Source organism: Bison bison, unplaced genomic scaffold (genome assembly GCF_000754665.1).
Source record: "Bison bison bison isolate TAMUID 2011002044 unplaced genomic scaffold, Bison_UMD1.0 scf7180017864325, whole genome shotgun sequence".
Classification (NCBI taxonomy): Eukaryota; Metazoa; Chordata; class Mammalia; order Artiodactyla; family Bovidae; genus Bison; species Bison bison.
Genome location: NW_011494897.1, coordinates 683,232 through 704,926, shown reverse-complemented (window position 1 = coordinate 704,926; position 21,695 = coordinate 683,232).

Below are 21,695 nucleotides of genomic sequence, written 5' to 3'. Positions count from 1 at the left end.
TCATAGCTTTTCTTCCAAGGAGTAAGCATCTTTTAATTTCATGGCTGCAGTCACCATCTGTAGTGATTTTAGAGCCCAAGAAAATAAAGTCTTTCACTGTTTCCCTTGTTTTCCATCTATTTGCCATGAAGTGATGGGACTGGATGCCATGATCTTAGTTTTCTGAATGTTGAGTTTTAAGCCAACTTTTTCATTCTCCACTTTCACTTTCATCAAGAGGCTCTTCAGTTCCTCTTCACTTCCTGCCATAATGGTGGTGTCGTCTACATATCTGAGGTTATTGATATTTCTCCTGGCAATCTTGATTCCAGCTTGTGCTTCATTCAGCCTCACATTTCACATGATGTTCTCTGCATATAAGTTAAATAAGCAGAGTGACAATATACAGCCTTGATGTACTCCTTTCCCAATTTGGAACCAGTCTGTTGTTCCATGTCTGTTTTTAACTATTGCTTCTTGACCTGCATACAGATTTCTCTGGAGGCAGGTTAAGGTGGTCCTGTATTCCTATCTTTCGAAGAATTTTCCAGTTTGTTGTGATCCACACAGTCAAAGGCTTTGGCATAGTCAATAAAGCAGAAGCGACTTAGCATGCATGAATGCATTGGAGAAGGAAATGGCAACCCACTCCAATATTCTTGCCTGGAAAATCCCAGGGACAGAGGAGCCTGCTGGGCTGCTGTCTGTGGGGTTGCACAGAGTCGGATATGACTGAAGCGACTTAGCAGCAGTAGCAGCAACAGATGTTATTCTGGAACTCTCTTGCTTTTTCTGTGATCCAATGGATGTTGGATCTAGATGTTTGGTCTCTGGTTCCTCTGCCTTTTCTAAATCTAGCTTGAACATCTGGAAGTTTTCGGTTCACATATCACTGAAGTCTCGCTTGGAGAATTTTGAACATTACTTTGCTAGTGTGTGAGATGAGTGCAATTGTGCAGTAGTTTGCAAATTCTTTCCTATTGCCTTTCTTTGGGATTGGAATGAAAACTGACCTTTTCCAGTCCTGCAGCCACTGCTGAGTTTTCCAAATTTGCTGGCATATTGAGTGCAGCACTTTAATAGCATCATCTTTTAAGACTTGAAATAGCTCAGCAGAATTCCATCATGTCCACTAGTTTTGTTTGTAATGAAGCTTCCTAAGCCCACCTGACTTTGGACTCCAGGATGTCTGGCTCTAGGTGAGTGATCACACCATCATGGTTATCTGGGTCATGAAGATCTTTTTTGTACAGTTCTTCTGTGTATTCTTGCCACCTCTTTTTAATATCTTCTGCTTCTGTTATGTCTGTACCATTTTTGTCCTTTATTAAGCCCATTTTTGCATGAAAAGTTCCCTTGGTATCTCTAATTTTCTTGAAGAAATCTGTAGTCTTTCCCATTCTATAGTTTTTCTCTATTTCTTTGCATTGATCACTGAGGAATGCTTTTTTATCTCTCCTTGCTATTCTTTGGAACTCTGCATTCAGATGGGTATATCTTTCCTTTTCTCCTTTGCCTTTAGAGCCTCTTCTTTTCTCATCTATTTGTAAGGCTTGTAATGGTGGAGAGTTCTGACAAAACATGGTCCACTGGAGAAGGGAATGGCAAACCACTTCACTATTCTTGCCTTGAGAACCTCATAAACAGTATGAAAAGGCAAAAAGATATGACACTGAAAGATGAACTCCCCAGGTTGGTAGGTGCCCAATATGCTACTGATGAAGAGTGGAGAAATAACTCCAGAAAGAATGAAGAGATGGAGCCAAAGTGAAAACATTGCCCAGTTGTGGGTGTGACTGGTGATAGAAGCAAAGTCTGATGCTGTAAAGAACAATATTGCATAGGAACCTGGAACATTAGGTCCATAAATCAAGGTAAATTGGAAGTGGTCAAACAGGAGATGGCAAGAGTGAACATCGACATTTTAAGAATCAGTGAACTAAAATGGACTAGAATGGGTGAATTTAACTCAGATGACCATTATATCTACTACTGTGGTCAAGAATCCCTTAGAAGAAATGGAGTAGCCCTCATAATCAACAAAAGACTCCAAAATGGAGTACTTAGGTGCAATCTCAAAAATGACAGAATGATCTCTGTTCATTTCCAAAGCCAACCGTTCAATATCACAGCAATCCAAGTCTATGCCACAACCGCTAATGCCAAAAAAGCTGAAGTTGAATGGTTCTATGAAGACCTACAAGACCTTCTAGAACTAACACCAAAGAAAGATGTCCTTTTCATCACAGGGGACAGGAATGCAAAAATATCCATACATGTCAGCTATCAATTAATACTACAAAAGGTGGGAAAAATAGTAATAGACAACTTCAAATCACAGCAGTAAGTCCAAGTATATCAGTAACCATAATAAATGTGAGTAGGTTATATTTTCATGTTAAAACACAATTTGCTAAAGTGAGTAAAGATGCAAAAACCAGATATATGCTGCTGGTCCAGGTGAAACAAAATATTTCTAAAATTTTTAGTATGAATATAAAGGATGCACCAGACAAACACAAAAACTATTAATAGTAGACAAAACTCAAGCAAAAATCATTAACTGAGATAAACAGAATTCTTCTGAGAAAAGTGTACATTCATTCACTTATTTATTAACACTAACATTTATTTTTTGAGCATCAACAGTGTACCAGCTATTGTCAAATTGCTGGGAATATAACACTAATCTAGACAAACATATTTGCTGCCTTCAAGAACCTTTTATTCTAGTGAAAAAAAGATAAGAAATAAATTTATGAATGTATAAATATAATTGGGAGTGGTTAGAGTGCTATAATAATAATAAAAGGAGATTAAAAATGATGAAGGCTTCTATTTTAGTATGGTAATCAGGAATACCTTTCTGAAGAGATGATCTGAATGGAGTAAGCAAGTCATGTGGATGTTAGGGATGAAATGGTAGGGAAAGTGTTCCTAGGCAGAGTGAACAGCATAATGTCTTCTCTACACACAATGCATACACAAGTGCAAAGGCCCTGCCTGCTGCTGCTAAGTCCGACTCTGTGACCCTACCAGGCAGCCCACCAGGCTCTGCCGTCCCTGGGATTCTCCGGGCAAGAATACTGGACTGGGTTGCCATTGCCTTCTCCAATGCATGAAAGTGAAAAGTGAAAGTGAAGTCGCTCAGTTGTGTCTGACTGTTCGTGACCCCATGGACTGCAGCCTACCAGGCTCCTCCGTCCATGAGATTTTCCAGGCAAGAGTACTGGAGTGGGTTGCCATTGCCTTCTCCGGATGCCCTGCCTGAAGCAAGAACAATTCACCAAAAGAGCATCAAATTAAATAAAGCAAAATCTGCAGGAAATACAAGAAGAAATTCAGAAATTCCATGATGGTGGGTTGCTTTGTCACTGTCTCTCAGAAATTTATAAATTAAACAGCTAAAGATATAAATTTAAAAATCAAACTAACAATATTAGTTAAATATATGTGTATAGAACTTATGAATGAAGAAACAAGAAGAACAGATTTTCCTCAAACAGATAGGAAAAACTGGTTCTATATTTATGAAAAATATCAATAAGTTCCATAAGTTCAAATGAATAGGTGAATATTCTCTAATTATAATGCAAAAGTAGATATTGAAAAAAGTTCAATATTATATCCACTTAGAAATTAATAAAGATAAAACTAGGATTTAAGAAGAAGTCATAGTGTTGCAGACCATTTAGAAACATATAAAATCAATGTACTACATTAAAATATCATTACTCAAATGACTATGTGTTATTTAGTGCATTTTTTTCTATAAAACAAGAAAGAATATAAATAAAACAGCATTCAACTAAAAATATTAAAAAGTATACACATTCACTGGTGGCTCAGTGGTAAAGAATTTGCCTACCAATGCAGGAGACAGGGGTTTGATTCCTGGGTCGGGAAGATCCCCTGGAGAAGGAAATGGCAATCCACTCCAGTATTCTTTCCTGGAAAATCCCATGGACAGAGGAGCCTAGCAGGCTACAGTTCATGGAGTTGCAAAAGAGTCGGACATGACTTAGCAAATAACAACAAAAAGTGTAAAAGGTAAATGAAGGGGACTAATAAAGATAAAGCAGAAATTAATGGAATATAAACCTAAGAAATTAATAGAAATAACAATCTTCAATTAAACAAAAAAGAATTTTTCTTTAAAACATCAATAAAATAAATATTTAGCTATTTAAAATCACATCATAATCAACAAAGAAGAAAAAACAGATGCAAAAAGATTTCCAAATTAGAGAATATACTTATCACTTATTTCTTCTCTTTTACGAAGGGGACCTCATAGCATACATAGTCTGAGTTCTCTGATCAGGGATCAAACTTGTGTCCCCTGCACTGGAAAATGCAGAGTCTTAATCACTGGACCATCAAGGAATCCCCCAGGGTGTGAGTGTGTCTGCTGTTGCTTCAGTTGTCTCCAACTCTTTGCGACCCATTGGTCTATGGACTGCCAGATTCCTCTATCCATGGGGTTCTCCGGGCAAGAATATTGGAGTGGATAGCCATAACCTCCTCCAGTGGATCTTCCCCACCCGGGACTGAGCCCATATCGTTTATGTCTCCTACCTTCCTTGGCAGGTGGTTCTTTACCACTAGCACCACCTGCAAAGCTCGGGAATCCCCCTACTCACCACTTTTTCCATCATTGAATTTAGAATGTATGAACCTGATGACTCTAGAAAAATATAAAGCAAGAAAGACTACCATATTTCTGACACCATAACTGAAAGAAGAGTATCAAAAATCTAATAGATAAATGTTACTCATGGCCACACATGTATAGATCATAAATAAATATATGCAAGTAAAATCAAGCAGCTTCTAGAAAAAAAGAAATACATTATACTAGAACGGCTCAACACAGGAAATGTTGAGTGTAATGTAATGTTTTACATTTCTAGATTAAAAGACACAAAAATACATAGTAATTTTAATAGAGAACTCATTGCCAACCTGAAAAATACTTCTAATAAGAATATAAAGAAGTCATCTTTAGTTTGATAAAGGATGACTACCAGGAAAGTCCTGTAAACATCAAACTACAGGGTGAAACTTTAGAAGTGTTCTCATTGGCATAAGAGCAGGGTAATGCATGAGAGGCCACTGAAATGACATTTGTCAAGAGACAACTTGTTGATTGGAAAAATAAAAAGCACCTGAGTCAGTCAGCATTTCCACAAAGCATTCTTATTCCATTCGTAACTTCCAAGTGAGACTTGTGCATACTTTTTAACCAAAGTAATTACCTGTTTTTATTGTGTGTATGTGACACTGTTAAAAACGCTCCCTTCTAAGGAAGGCTGTTCTTTAGGAAAAGGTCTTTTTTTTTTTTTTTTGCTTAATTGTAACTTGCTAGACACATTCCTATTGAGCATAGCTCATAAGACAGGAGTAATACTGACTGAACAAATAATAGTTGGCTTTAAGTGCTTTTCTTCTTTCATAAGAACAGTTCAAATGCACAATTAGGTATTTTCATGGGCTCTTATGTTTTATGGGGCATAATAGAGCATAAGCTCTATTTTATGGGGTTCCTTGTAAAGAATCTGCCTGCAATGCAGGAGACCTGGGTTCAATCCCTTCTTTGGGAAGATCCTCTGGAGAAGGAAATGGCAACCCACTCCAGTATTCTTGCCTGGATAATTCCATAGACAGAGGAGCCTGGTAGGCTACAGTCCATGGGGTCACAAAGAGTTGGACATGACCTAGTGACTAAGCAATAACTATAACTTTCTAGTCTGTTCCATTGACCTGTGATTTGTTTTGTTTTTATTGCTCTAAGTTCTCACTTTCAACTAATTTGCCTTTGCCATTCATGTAGATTTATTCTCCATATACCTATAAAAATCTCCAGCAGGGATTGCGATGAGGACTGTTTTAAATTTGTAGATTAATTAGGGGAGAATTGGTATCTTCATAACATTCCTTTTTTCGTCCAAGAACTTGGACCGCCTAACTAATCAGATTTTCCTTTAGATCTTTTATTAGGATGTTGAAATTATCTCTAGAAGCTCTGTGTACTTCAGGTTAAGTTAGATCTTAGATACGTTATTAGCTTTTATAAATAATATCTTATACTTTAATAAAACATAAAGCTTTTATATTTTCTAATGATTACTGATAGTTTGGAAACATGATATTGATCTTTTTTAAAGTACTGAAACTGGATCCCAAATTCTTTCAGTTCTTCTAAGAGTTTGGCTATTCTTTTTTCCCCCATGTAAACAATCATATAATCTGCAAATAAGAGCAGCCATATAAGTTATAGGGCCCAGGACAAAATGCAAATTCAGGGTCCTTTACTTAAAAAGCAGGAAAAAAAAAAAAGGTAGCTGCTAAGAGTACTAAAGTGTACAATTTTTTTCAGTGGTCTCTCTCTTGGCTTGCTATGGCATTTTACTTTAGCTATTGAATATTGTTCTAAGTAAAGTGAAATTAAAATTTTTAATCATCAGCTCAAATTTTACCATTCATTTTATACTGTGCAATGCCAGCTTAAAAATGCAACTATGAGAGGGTTTAATTTGTTTTCAGAATTATACATTTTTTCATAGCTCATGCATGCCTATGGCACCAGAACAGTAGAAACGATATGCATAGGACCAACCCAACTAATTTTATTTCACTTCTTGATATGTGCTGAACATTCTAACACTGTCAGCCTTCTACTTACTGGGGAATAAAGGACTGAAAGGAAAGGGAGCTGTGGTTTGCCCTATCTTTCCCTTTTGTTCTGTGTCATAATTTTCAGCATGAGTATTTGGTTCATACAGGGAAGTGACATGAATAGAAGAGTATAGGTTTCTTCAGTCATTCAAATTTCCTTCTTTTTTTAATTAAAATTCTTAAAATGTATTAAAATTCTACAATAATTAAGACATTTTGAAAGTAGCACTGTAGCTACTTGGCAGGGATGTCACTCTTAGGCTTACAAGTGTTCTAACCTTTTGTTCAGAAGAATCATCCTCGTGACTTTATTGCACCAGGTGAGACCCCATACCTTAGAAGAAAATTAGGCTGTCCTTTCTTGATTTCTGCTTTCTGAGTTCTCCTGTAAGTGAGCTGTAAACAGGAAGCCCATAGTGGTCCATTCTGTATAATCCAGCTGAGGTCCTTGGGGAAGAAATGTTGGCTTTTCATCTTATATCAGTTTCATTTACTATCTTTTTTTTTTTTTCTACCATGAGTGAGAATAGTTAATAAATAATCTTTGAGAAAAAAAATAGAAAATAATTGTGTGTGTGATTTTATCTTTATATACTAATAATCTTAATATAATGAAAACTCTATACAAGTCAATAAATAAAAGATGAATACATTAATAGAATATTAGCAATTGACATAAACATGAATATATAAAAATTCTTAGTTTTAATCAGAACAATAAAAATTAAAATTATGTATCTTATCTATCAATTTATGAAGATTTTTAAGTACTTTTTTTTGGCGTGGACCATTTTTAACGTCTTTACTAAATTTGTTACAATATTGTTTCTGCTTTATGTTTTGGGTTTTTGGCTACAAGGCATGTGGGATCTTAGTTCCCTGAGCAAGGACTGAACATGCATCCCCCCGCCCCCCGTGATGGAAGGCGATGTTTGAACCACTAGACCCACCAGGGAAGTCTCAGTACTTAGATGCTTTAACTTCTGCAAACATATATATCATAAAGTTTACTGTTTTAAACATTTTTAAGAGTATAATTCAGTTTCACAATTATGCTGCTTTGCATTCATGATTCTTAGAATATTTTTGCCTTCCTTCTGCATTTAAAGTAAGTTCTGAGGCTGAACTGAAAGGCTGTCTTCTCCTGGCTGTCAGGACCCCACTTACTTTGTCATCAATAGTACACGCTTATCTTTTACTTGTGAGTGTTGGTGAACTCTTGTGCATTGTGGGTCCGCCAGAAGTCTGTGCCCATGAGGCATCATGAACCCTAAGTGCTTAGGCAGTGGAAGAAAGACTGTACTGTACCCTTCCTCTCTGATCCCACGCATGTTCCATTGTCCTATTAGATTGCACTTAACAGTTCATAAATAAAATTATTAAGAATTTGAGCACAGGCAGAGCACTACACCAAGCATCAGACCCTTCTGAGTGAAGGGTCAGAGGTGGCAAGCCCATGAAGTGGAGCCTTCTGCAAATGATGCCCATTACACTTTTCCCCTTCCAATTCCTACACTTTTTATTTTCTGTTTCATCACATAATTTGCCAGTGATAACAGTAAGCATCTACTCAATTATAGATGTCTGATAATAGTTGCAGTGATATTTGGCATTCTCTTCTTGTTATTGATCACATTTCTAAAGTTTCTGTATAAAATAACATTTTTGCTATATTTCAGCTACATAACCTTTAAAAACAAAGTTTCTTTCTATTCCAAATTTGTTGTATTTTTTTAATCATAAATACATATTGAGGTTTATTCAGTGTGTGTGCATGCTAAGTCACTTCAGTCATGTCTGACTCTTTCTGACCCTGTGGACCATAGCAGATCATAGCTGGCTAGGCTCCTCTGTCCATGAGATTCTTCTGGCAAGAATACTGAAGTGAGTTGCTGTACTCTTCTCCAGGGGATCTTCCCAACCCAGGGATGCAGCCCCTGTCTCTTATGTCTCCTGCACTGGCAGTTGGCTTCTTTACCACTAGTGCCACCTAGGAAGCCCTTATTCAATACTTTCCCCCAACCAACTGATGTCATCCTCTGAATTTTCTCCTTAGTCTGTTAGTATGGTATGTTGTATTGTTTTCTTATAAAATCATCCTTGCCTAAATTTTACTCAATCTTGATTCAATTAAAAATGTACTATTGGATTTGGTTAGTTAAAAATCTAAGATTTGTTTGAGCTATGTTCAAATGGAAATAGGGTTTTTCCCCTGAATTTTTTTTTTTATTCTGTGTTGGAATCAAGACTAACTTCATAAAATAGCCTGTAGAGCTTTTTCTTTTTGTTTCTAATTTCTGGAAAACACTACATAAAACAAGAATAAACCTTCCAATTAAAAGTTTGTTAGAACTCAAGTAAATGGCATTGCCGACTCGACGGATATGAATTTGAGTGAACTCTGGGAGTTGGTGATGGACAGGGAGGCCTGGAGTGCTGCGATTCATGGGGTGGCAAAGAGTCGGATACGATTGAGCGACTGAACTGAACCGAACTGAGAGACGTCTGAGTCTAAGGGTGTTTTGGAGAAGAGTTTTTAAATTGTTCTTAAAGTTTATTGCACAATATTTTCCATTTTTCTTCCCTCAGTTTTGCCACATCATATTTTTTCCAGAAGCATATCTGCATATATTCATAATACTTTAAAATATTATTTTACTACTGTTTGGTAAGTTCTATTTGTTGCTCTTTTTTTTCTATTAGTTTTGATAAGATTCTTTTTAAAAATTAATTCTTCCAAATAACCTACTTATTTTTAATTTTTTATATATTTTTAGTTTATTTTTATTTACTTTTAATTTTCTATTTTATTGTCTTTTCCCCATTCTTCCACTAGTTTACTTAATTGAATCTTATCTTTATCTTTCTTAAATTCTTCCTTTTTGTATAATTGGTTTGACTTCCTTGTTAATATATTTTAGACTTTTAAAATTTCATGATAATTGTACATAAAGCTACAAGTTTATCCATAATAATACTTCTTGCATCCAAGTTTCTTGCCAGTAAGATGGTATAAATTTGGTCCTTTTTCCTGTGTAAGTTATTTTTCTTACTTTTAGAAGCATTTTGAATGCCTTCTTCATCTTTGATATCTTTAGGCATGCTGTGAGACTTTTAAAACTAAATTATTTCATTTCATTTTTGGTTAATTCTGAAAAGTTGATCATGATTTTTTAAATGTTTTCCCCCTGTATTTATTTTTCTTATTTTGCACCCTCATTATCTGTACACTGATACTTCTAGTTTTTAGTTTTTTAGGTTTTCCTTTATATTTTGCATAAAGTTTTTAGTTTTTTTGTAAAAAATTTTGTAAAAAGTTTTTAGTTTTTTTAGTTTTTCCTTTATATTTTGTATAGCATTTTTATGTTTTTAGTTTTACTTGTATATTTTGTATAAAAGACAGTATTCTTTTCTTATTCCCCTCTGATTACCCAAATGTCTGAGCATTATCCATTCTGTTATTGATTTCACCTATTGGATTACTTATTTCAGTTACTATGTTTTATATACTTAGTATATCTACTTGATTCTTATGGTCACTTGCTTCTGCTTTTTACTGTTAGTATCATTATCTCTTGGGGGTATTGTGTTTTTTTTGTTTGTTTATTTGTTTTTACATTGTGTGTCCATTGCAACTATTCTATTACTAGAGCTTCATATTCTTTGGTTGGTTGTATTTGTTCTATAGTGGATATATTCCTCAGGTAAATAAGTATATCAGTCTGAAAACTCATGTTTTCCAGGGTGTGTCACATACCCAATCACGCATCATTCTTCAGAAATAGGGTAAATAGTCAGGCACCTCCTATTTATCACTAGTTTATCGCCCTACAGAGTCTTTATACTCCAATGAATGTACTTGACAAATGGCCAGGGCTTTATTGCTTTTTATGGTCACAAGACATCCAATTATTGTATGAGGCAATGAGGGAACTTTAAAGAGACCTTCTGAAAACTAGCCTTTCAGAGCTAGCCACATTTATATCTAAATTTTCTTGCCTGGTGTGTAGATACATTGACCTCTGAAGTCAACTGACCACCAAATTTGGCATTCAGAGCTTATGTAGACCTCATTGTTTCTGATGGCTTTTTAATTTTGTCAGAAGTAAGGAAAGAATGCTATGAAAAGGTCAAGGATGCACAATTTAAGGAAGGGAGAATCTCAACCCACAGAACCAGCCAATTAAGACTGAGACCAGGCAAATGATTGGGGCATATCATCTGGAATGAATTTAAAATTTTCCTTAGGACTGCCTTGCCCTGGAAGAGTTACCTGGGTTTGGGAAGTACAGTTGGTATGGTACATGGGAGAACTTTTAAATTTATGAAGTGCTTCATGCAAACACACATGATCTCTTTTAATCCTTTCAATGATCCTATACAGTAGGCGAGGCTGGCAGGATTCCCATGTCACAAAATGGGTAAGTGAAGGCTTGATGGCTTCCTTTGGCCACATTCTTGGTACAGCCAGAAACAGTACTTGAACACAGGCCCTTCTGCTGCTGCACACACAGTCCTTTAACGGAGAACATGATCTCAGGAGGCTTAGTGGTAAACAACCCGCTTGCCAATGCCGGATGCAGGTTCAATCCCTGGGTGGGGAAGACCCCTGGAGAAGGAATTGACAACCTGCTCCAGTATTCTTGCCTGAGAAATTCCATGGACAGTGGAGCCTGGCGGTTGACTGTCCATAGGGCCACAAAAAGTCAGACACAACTCAGCAACTGAGCATGCCCCTTTATCAGCAAGCAAATAAACACAGCATTGGTAAAGGCTTGCTGACTCATTTAAACAGAAAGGAGTACACAGAGTATAGAATTACCCTATTAAAAATATCTGCCTGGATTAGGGCCAGCTAGGAATTTCGCCTTAGGTCTGTGGAGAGGTATGGAACTCAACGGAAGGCAAAAAAAGAGAGAAAGAGTGCAGAAAGGAAAGCGTGATCTCAGCAGAACTATTTTAGAAGCCTCCTTTCCTGTGAGTTTTATTCCACAAGATTATAAAAGCTAATCCCAGGCTGCAGATTTTTAAACAGGAAAACAGGCCCTTGGTTTGCTTTCTGACCTAGTCCTCTTTCACATAACTCAACTTGTCCAACACACAGAGCACCAAAGTTACATTTCTTGGAGCAAAACCATAACATATTTCTGGTCTTTCCCAAGCGGTTTGTTTACTAGGTTACGGTTGGTTTAATCTTATCAGTTCTGCTGAGCAAGATGCTCTGAGTAATCTCCCTGAAGTTTGTCTCTCAGCAGGCAATTCTCCACTCCTTGCTACCTCATTAATGTCAGAAATCCCGAGGTGAGGTGTTTGCCAAACTGTAGCTCTCTGCAGAGAGAGCGAGCCCTCCTCATTTCCTGTAGATACACATGTAGAGTACATTTTTCCTCTTCTCCCTCCAATCCCTTCAGAAGGAGGAGGAATAATGTCCCTCAAATAGAATTCAGCCTAAAGCATAAATCATAGCCCTGAGGAGAACAAAAGAAACACTGTAAAAGAAAGTAGCAAAAACGCTTGGATATTATGGTCAGAAATGGCTCCAAAGATAGGTCTTGTGGGCCCAGGATTAACTTCTTTCCTCTTGATCTACTTGTGACTGAGGATTTATATGTCAGTTGTGGTGGGAAGAGGAAGGCTTGGGCTAGAAGGAGTCCGGGTGTGGATGTGAGAGATAGAGGATGGGGAGAGGAAAGCAAGAAAGAAAGAATTGTGGATTTGAGTCTTTCCTGATGCTATTTTAGATATACGTGTGTACATGCTCAGCCATGTCTGACTCTTTCTGACTCCATGAATTGTTGCCCACCAGGCTCCTCTGTTCATGGAATTTTCTAGGTAAGGATACTGGAGTGGGTTGCCATTTCGTCCTCCAGGGGATCTTCCCAACCCAAGGATCAAACCCAGGTCTCCTGTGTCTCCTGCATTGGTAGGTGGATTCTTTACCACTGAGCCACCTGGGAAGCCCCTATTTTAGGTCATGGACATCTAAACACCAAAAGGATGACAGTGTCATGGAAAAAGGAGTCCAGATAATGGGACATCATGTTTGTCACCTTTCCAGTATCCATATCTGCACCCAATGTGGGGATGAGCGATGGCTAATACTCTGAAACAGGGAAACATATTCAATATTCTGTGATAAATCATAATGGAAAAGAATATAAAAAGAATGCATAATCAACAAGGACGTACTGTATAGCATAGGGAACTTTACTCAATACTCTGTAATGAGCTATATGGAAAAGAATCTAAAAAAATGAAGGTTTATATGTATACATATATCTGATTCACTTTGCTGTACAACTGAAACTAATGACATTATAAGTCAATTAAGTCCAATATAAAATAAAAATTAAATTAAAAAAGGCAAAATAGAATGCATATATATGTATGACTGAATTGCTTTGCTGTACAGCAGAAATTAAGTTGCAAATCAACTATCAGTTCAGTTCAGTTCAGTCGCTCAGTTGTGTCCGACTCTTTGCGACCCCATGAACTGCAGCATGCCAGGCCTCTCTGTCCATCACCAACTCCCGGAGTTCACTCAAACTTATGTCCACTGAGTCGGTGATGCCATCCAGCCATCTCATCCTCTGTCGTCCCCTTCTCCTCCTGCCCCCAATCCCACGCAGCATCAGGGTCTTTTCCAATGAGTCAACTGTTCACATGAGGTGGCCAAAGTATTGGAGTTTCAGCTTTAGCATCATTCCTTCCAAAGAACACCCAGGACTGATCTCCTTTAGAATGGACTGGTTGGATCTCCTTGCAGTCCAAAGGACTCTCAAGAGTCTTCTCCAACACCACAGTTTAAAAGCATTAATTCTTTGGCACTCAGCTTTCTTCACAGCTCAGCTTCTTCACAGAAATCAACTTTAATTCAATAAAAATAAGTAAATAAACAAATGCTCTGAAAAATGAGTATGAATGTTTCAGAAATAAATATCATCACTGAAACATTCATCCTGAAACATACAGGGTGATCCTGGATAAATTAGAGTAAAACTAAGCAAGAATACCTCATTATATTACAGCAATCAATGATTGTATAGCTCTTACGATACAGTAGGTGTTATCTTAAGGTTCTAAACACTTTACATACATTAACTCATTAATTCCTAATAATACCTCTTCAACTGAGTACTATTAAACCCCATTTTACAGGTGAAAAAAAAAGAAACTGGGGTGAAAGAAGTTAAATAATTTTGCCCAAAGACACATGGCTAGTGGTAGACTTAGGAGTCCAACTTGGGCAGTCTGGCTCTGGAGTATGTGATCTTCATATAACATTTTACTATCTCTCTGGGATAAACTAGAAAGTTCCTACCTGTTCTATTTAAAATATTGAAAAGTTAATAATAAACTCTTAGCAAAAGGGGGAAACTAATAAACTTGCAACCTAAGTTTTAAAGCCATGAAAATTTATATTTTAAAATAATATTTAATAGCATGGGAAAACCTTCATGAGGATAGTATGGAGAGAAAAAGCACAATGCAAAGCAACACCAAGTGTGACCCCTATTTTGTTTAACCACAACAACTTTCATGCTTACGTCTGTATCATCTTTCTCTAAGTAGATAAGCACAGGAAAAAAAAATAATGGAAAGAAATATACCAAAATAATAACAATGGTTATTTCCAGGCAGTGAAATGCATGGTAATTTTTATTTTCTTCTTTATATTTTTGCATGTTGGTTACTTTAAAAAAAATCTACCTGTGCATAAAATATTTATAACAAAGAAAATTTTTTACTGCAAAGGCAAATTATGTGATTGAATCTGATTTCTTTTTTCCCACTAAGTGCATTCCATCCTGAGATTGGTCTCATTGCTGGGTGCTCTAAGTCAAGGGGTGTGGGGTTTTATTTGTACCCTCTCTACCCATCCCTTGAATTCCCTCCTGCTCCACACTGATGCTCTATAAACTTATCTCCATCTACAGAAAGGAGCCGTGTGGTGAACTCTGGGATGGTACATACTTCTTTGCAATAAGTTTAACCACTTCCTATATTATGATGTTTTGAAATTTTGGAATTGTGCATCAGATTTCTGTTCATAATGTAGAAGTGTTACCTGGGGGCTGAATTAAAATATACATGATGATTTAATTAAAGAATTTAACATTAATGGTAGAGAATATATTTATACGTGCATGGGAGGGGATATGAAGACTTTAATAGAAATGTCCATACATACCTGTTCATTTTTAAATAGTTGAATGGATTATTTGAAAAACACTTTTGGATCTTTTGCAAACTGATTATCATGCCATGAATATGAACAATCCTCTGGTCTCAAATTCTCTCTTAAGAAAATATCCACTTCCCCCATCCCTCACCTTCTATTGAATATTTCTTTCTTAAAAACTGACAAAGGACTATTTTACTATCCTTGCTATTTGCAGAATTTTCATTTTAGTGTTAGATTATAACCTGAATCCTTCTTTTCGTGATTTACACGTTTTTCTCTTGTTTTAATCAGCAAAAGTATATCCAAAGGGCTTTTGGCTCTCTGAGATGAACTAAGACATTAATGAATGGATCTGTTCTATAACTCTTCTAGTGAGAAATTAAAAAACATAAACCTTTAAGGATCCAATAGGACTCTGACGAATTCTAGAATTTCCATGCCACTCACAAGGTACTCCGATGACTGTTGGAATGTCTTCCACCATTCTCCAGATGATAAAACGGAGGTCCAGGTGAGGAAGAGGGAGGAGGGTGGGGGTCTGGCTACAGACAGACCCCTGGACTGACTGTGACTTTCCAGCAAACTGGCCCTATACCTACTACCAGCAGGGCCTGAGATTTACCTAGATCCTACACCAAAACGGCTGACATTACAGGATAGAGGGAAAAGGGGAAAAAAGGGGGGGGCGGGCTGACTGCGAGTCTGCAGAACTCTTTTCCAGTTACTGGTAGGGCCAAAAGTGTCCCACACAACCCTCGCTGACCCAGCATCATCCGTGTCCAGATGTGGGGCCAGCACACCCTGCCTCCGGGCAGCCCATGAACCAAAGTCCTCAGTGCCTCCTGGGCCCCAAGGCATAAATCATTGATTTTCTCTGAATTAGGGATTACTGCTAAATCGTGTGCTTTCTATTAATAGATCTTCATAAATGCTGCAGGTGCGGCCGGAGCTCGTCTTTGAAGTACTGCTTAATCGTCCCCTTTCCAAATCCTCATAATCCAACCCTCATAAAAAACCCCGGGGATTATTGATTAAGAGGGCCTCGGGGATCCCTAAAGGCTCTGCAGCTCAGACGCAGGCCTGCCCCCGAGGTGCGGCTGCAGCCCGGGGAATGCGTGCCAGGTGCGGCGGTGCTGCCACGCCAGCCTGGAGGTCGGGCCACGCCCCGCAGGCAGCGACGGGGGCGGGGCCTCAGCGTAGAGAAAGCTTGCCGGGTAGGCGGGCAGGCACTGGCCAACAGGCCGCTGCTTCTAACTCATCAGCTTCAGCCTTGCAGTGTATGGATTTCCTACCCTACCCCCCCTTATTAAATCTTACTTAAAAAATATTCTTCGGCGCTGTAATTCGAGACACATTTTTAAACTCTAATTAATGAATTGACTAAGGCAATCAATGCAAATTAAAATACATGTTCATTTGTTTAAATTTGTTAATTTTGCTTACTTTATGTTAGTTACTTAAAATTTATTTTTATTTAGTTCATGTGTTTCTTTGCTGTAATCACATTTCTGTTCTTACTTGTGCCTCCCCTTCTGGCATTGTACAGCCTCTTAGGCCAGGCAGGGCCATGTTTAATACACGTATTGGACATGTATATGAAATTCCTGCACCTAAAATGTCTTTCCCTCTCCTATTTCATGAAATCCTGACTCTAGAGTCACCTTCCTTGTGACACTTTTCCAAGATTCTAGGTAGATTTAGTCATGTTCCCCTTTCTGTTTCCATAAAACTTTGTTCAAGCCTTATTTCAGCACTGTTAATCTTTGAGTCTATTTTATTAGCATAATTGTTGTTTATTCTGCACATCTCTTGTATCCTGGGTTCCAGGCACTTGGATGAATGCAGAAGATACAAAGTTGAGTAAGACAAGGTACCTGTGGAAAATTCTTAAAGAGGTGGGAATACCAGACCACCTTACCTGTCTCCTGAGAAACCTATATGCAGGTCAAGAAGCAACAGTTGAAACTGGACATGGAACGATGGACTGGTTCAAAATTGGGAAAGGAGTACATCAGGGCTGCATATTGTCACCCTGCTTATTTAACTTCTATGCAGAGTACATCATGCAAAATGCCAGGCTGGGCGGCTCACAGTCTTGACTCACGGAATCAAGATTGCCAGGAGAAACACCAATGTCATAAGATTTGCAGATTATACCACTCTAATGGCAGAAGGCAAAGAGGAACTAGAGAGCTTCTTGATGAGGGTGAAAGAGGAGAGTGAAAAAACTGGCTTAAAACTCAGCATTCAGAAAACTAAGACCATGGCATCCGGTCCCATCACTTCATAGCAAATAGATGTGGAAAAATGGGAACAGTGGCAGGTTTTATTTTCTTGGTCTCCAAAATCACTGTGGATGGTGACTGCAAGCCATGAAATTAAGACACTTGCTCCTTGGAAGAAAAGCTATGACCAAACTAGACACTGTATTAAAAAGCAGAGACATCAAATTGCCAACAAAGGTCCATCTAGTCAAAGCTATGATTTTCCCAGTAGTATGATTTTCTCACATGTACAAATGTGAGATTTGGATCATAAAAAAGGCTGAGTGCTGAAGAATTGATGCCTTCCAACTGTGGTGCTGGAGAAGATTCTTGAGAATCCCTTGGATAGCAAGGAGATCAAATAAGTCAATCATAAAGAAAATCAACTTGAATATTCTTTGAAAGGACTGATGCTGAAGCTGAAGCTCCAGTACTTTGTCTACCTGATTAAAAGAACTGACTCTTTTGAAAAGACCCTGATACTGTGAAAGATTGAGGGCAGGAGGAGAAGAGGACAACAGAGGGTAAGATGGTTGGACGGCATCACTGACTCAATGGACATGAGTTTTAGCAAACTCGGGGAGATAGTGAAGGACAGGGTTGCAAAGGGTTAGACATGATTTAGCAACTGAACAACAACAAAAACAACCTGATTTTGAGGAAATCTCAGAATCCTAGGAGAAAGAGAGGAAAATAACTATATGAGTAGAAGATGCTATGCTATGTGCTATGCTAAGTCACTTCAGTCGTGTCCGACTTTGTGTGACCCCATAGATGGCAGCCCACCAGGCTCCGCCGTCCCTGGGATTCTCTAGGCAAGAACACTGGAGTGGGTTGCCATTTCCTTCTCCAAGAAGATGCTAAGTGTTTTAATAAAATGTACTCTGTACTCTGAGGTCTTGTACAGTAGAGAGTCATTAGTCCTCTCTGGGCTGTGAAAACTTGAGAACTGCCTTAATGAGAACACCCAGTAGGATGCCTGGCTTTTACCCAGTGCTTGAAAAACCTTAATGGAATTATTGGTGCAGTTGATAGATGTCTAGATCTTGGCTCCAGTTACTCAAGTTGTTCCTGTCAGAAGCTGTGTAGCCTAAGACAGATCACTTGAACACTTTCTTTCCTTTCTTATAAATGCAATGGGTGTCTAATACCCACCTTCTTCTAGCCCTGTTATCAGAGGCAAATGAGGAAATCTAAGTATTAGCAATTTGAACACTCTGAGGAGGTAAGTGAAGGCCGTCCTCCATTGTGAATGCTGCTATCTTCATGTCACAGAGTCAGGATTCCTGCTACTGGAAGCAACTGTATATAAAACCCCATGGACTAACTACATGATGTGGAAGACTATAACTATGACCAGTGTTAAGACAGTCAGAAAGGGACAGGACGTCCTGCTCTTTCACTCCTCCTGATCATTGGTCCTTCTGATGTATGTGTTTCCATGGAAACCTTTGGGTTCAGAGATTTGAGAACACCATAAAGTAGTCCTTGAGGTGTGGTTGGTCATTTCTATTTTATGTAGAACAGAAGCAGTGCACGGAGATATCCACATCTTCAGGGAGAATTTTCCCAGTCGCTTTTTGTGATCTGAATAGAAATAACTCTTATTGGAAGCAAAATCAGCCAGACAAATGTAGCTGTTATCAGTGGGTCTTGAGAATTGCTGTCATGTTCAGATTTCTTCTCATTGCCTTCGTAAATGTGGTCAGGAATGAGCAATAGCCTGTCAGTGTGAGTTTGAGGGTGGGTAGACAAATCCGTCATTGGTTTAAGCAGTTTTGTAGAACACTATAGTGCTAAGAATCACATAATTCCTCAGCTGGTAGAAAGATATCCTTGGTGGTAAATGGGTGAAAAAAGAGGTGAATAGAAAGGAAGGAATATGCCAGGGCTGTATTTCTCATTGTGCCTTAAGTGCTTCCTGGGCTTGTAACAATATGGAAATTTGTGTGATAGGGTGGAATTTACAATGAAGGGAGGCAAGGACTTCCCAGGGAAGAGAGAATGCTTTGCTTCTGTCAGTAATATCATTCCAACTAAAATGTATTTGGCAAAATGTTGGGGTATCCTTTCCTCATGGAATGGTGCTCATTCGATGAGGTAATATACAATGAAAAGCAGAGCCCCATCAGTTCAGTTCAGTCACTCAGTCGTGTCTGACTCTGTGTGACCCCATGGACTGCAGCATTCCAGGCTTCCTTGTCCATCACCAATTCCTGCAGCTTACTCAAACTCATGTCAATCTAGTCGGTGATGCCATCCAAACATCTTATCCTCTGTCATCCCCTTCTCCTCCCACCTTCAATCTTTCCCCAAATCAGGGTCTTTTCCAAGGAGTCAGTTCTTTGCATCAGGTAGCCAAAGTAAATGGAGTTTCAGCTTCAGCTTCAGTCCTTCCGATGAATATTCAGGATTGATTTCCTTTAGGATTGATTGGTTGGATCTCCTTGCAGTCCAGGGGATTCTCGAGTCTCCTCCAACACCACTGTTCAAAAGCATCAATTCTTCAGCACTCAGCTTTCTTTATAGTCCAACTCTCACATCCATACATGACCACTGGAAAAACTATAGCTTTGACTAGACTGGAAAAATCTAGCTTTGACTAGGCTGTGTATTGTCACCCTGCTTATTTAACTTACATGCAAAGTATATCATGCGAAATGCCAGGCTGGATGAAGCACAGCTGTAATCAAGATTGCCGGGAGAAATATCAGTAATCTCAGATATGCAGATGACACCACCCTTATGGCAGAAAGCGAAGAAGAACTAAAGAGCCTCTTGATGAAAGTGAAAGAGGAGAGTGAAAAAGTTGGCTTAAAGCTCAACGTTCAGAAAACTAAGATCGTGGCATTTGGTCCCATCACTTCATGGCAAATAGATGGGGAAATAGTGGAAACAGTGAGAGAATTTAGTTTCTTGAGCTCCAAAATCACTGCAGATGGTGATTGCAGCCATGAAATTAAAAGACACTTGCTCCTTGGAAGAAAAGCTATGACCAACCTAGACAGCATGTTAAAAAGCGAAGACATTACTTTGCCAACAAAGGTCCTTCTAGTAAAAGCTATAGTTTTTCCTGTAGTCGTGTGTGGATGTGAGAGATCCCTAAGGCTTGCAAAAAAAAAAAAAAACTTTTTGATTTACTCCTCAATGTAAGATTGAGTAAGAAGCTGGGTTTAGTCTGTGCATACATGCTCAGTTGTGTCCAATTCTATGTGACACTTTGGGCTGTAACCTGCCAGGCTCCTTTGTCCATGGGATTCTCCAGGCAAGAATACTGGAGTGGGTTGCCATTTCCTTCTCCAGGGGATCCTCCATACCCAGGGATCAAACCCGCATCTCCTGTGTCTCTTGCATTTGCAGGCAGATTCTTTACCACTGGGCTACCTGGGAGTTAGCCCCCAAACTTGCTAGCCACATAGGGGTGAACCTGAGAAGCCAGGCAGCCATGGCTGAGTAGCTTTGAGGTGCTGTGGTGTGGGGAGCAGAGCCTGGCTTGTATCTGGAAACCACCGCTCTTCCGTGTGTCTGTTAGTCTCTCAGTAGTGTCCAGCTGTTTGCGACTCCACAGACTGTAGCCTGCCGGGGTTCTCTTCTCTTCCATACCTTTCTACCCAGCAAGTCAGTGCAGTCATCCTTATGGCTGCATGTCCCCTAGCTTTTGTTAACACTGCCCTCTACTCTCTGGAGCAATCACTCCCCATGCTGAGCTTTCAGGGGCAGCCACACTGCATCCACTTACTAAATGGTACCCAGATTTCCTTCAAATTAATTTCCTGGCCACAGAATTTTTGGTGACCCTGATGTAGATATTTTTGTTATAAAGTTTTTAATACAGTTTGGCTTTTTTAAAGATTGTAAATATATTATATTGTATAAAAGAAGCTAAAAGAAGTACCAAGTACTCATATCTATGGTTAAGTTATATATTTTACTCAGAGCTTAATGCAAGATATTCAGCTATGGATGATAATATCATACTTAAGCCTTAGTAATTTAGAGAGTACTTTTTTGGGAGTAAAAACTCTCTGGACCAGCTGCTCCTGGTGGGTCCCCACTAGGACTCTTATCCAAGTGAATAGAATGGCTGCCCCCCTTATCAATAAGATACTGAAGTGGTGCTAATTTCAAACTCAAAGGAATATGCTAACTAAGTAGAATATAGTAGAATTTGGAAGACGAATACTACTGGAGGCCAGTCTGATGACCCGAGGAAGGGACTCACTCTGGTAGTCGCCAGTGCTCCCTGTGATGCTCCCTGGAGAACAGCTGGTCCCTAAGGAATCTTCCAGCAATCCCAATTATACATCTTTTCTGTAGGGAAACAGGCATGAGAGACTGAACCATGTTTTCCCAGGAAGACAAATAAAAGTTAAATGAAAGATTTGACCTCTTGACGTAACACTGCGCTATGATTCCCTGATGCGTATGCATTTTCTTTGCAGTAAAGAAAAAGCTTCAGCATGTGTATACCTATGGCTGGTTCATGCTGATGTTTGGCAGAAACCAACCCAATACTGTAAAGTGATTATCCTTCAATTAAGAGTAAATAAATCAGAAAAAGAGGAATAACTCCAAAGAAAAATCCAGTA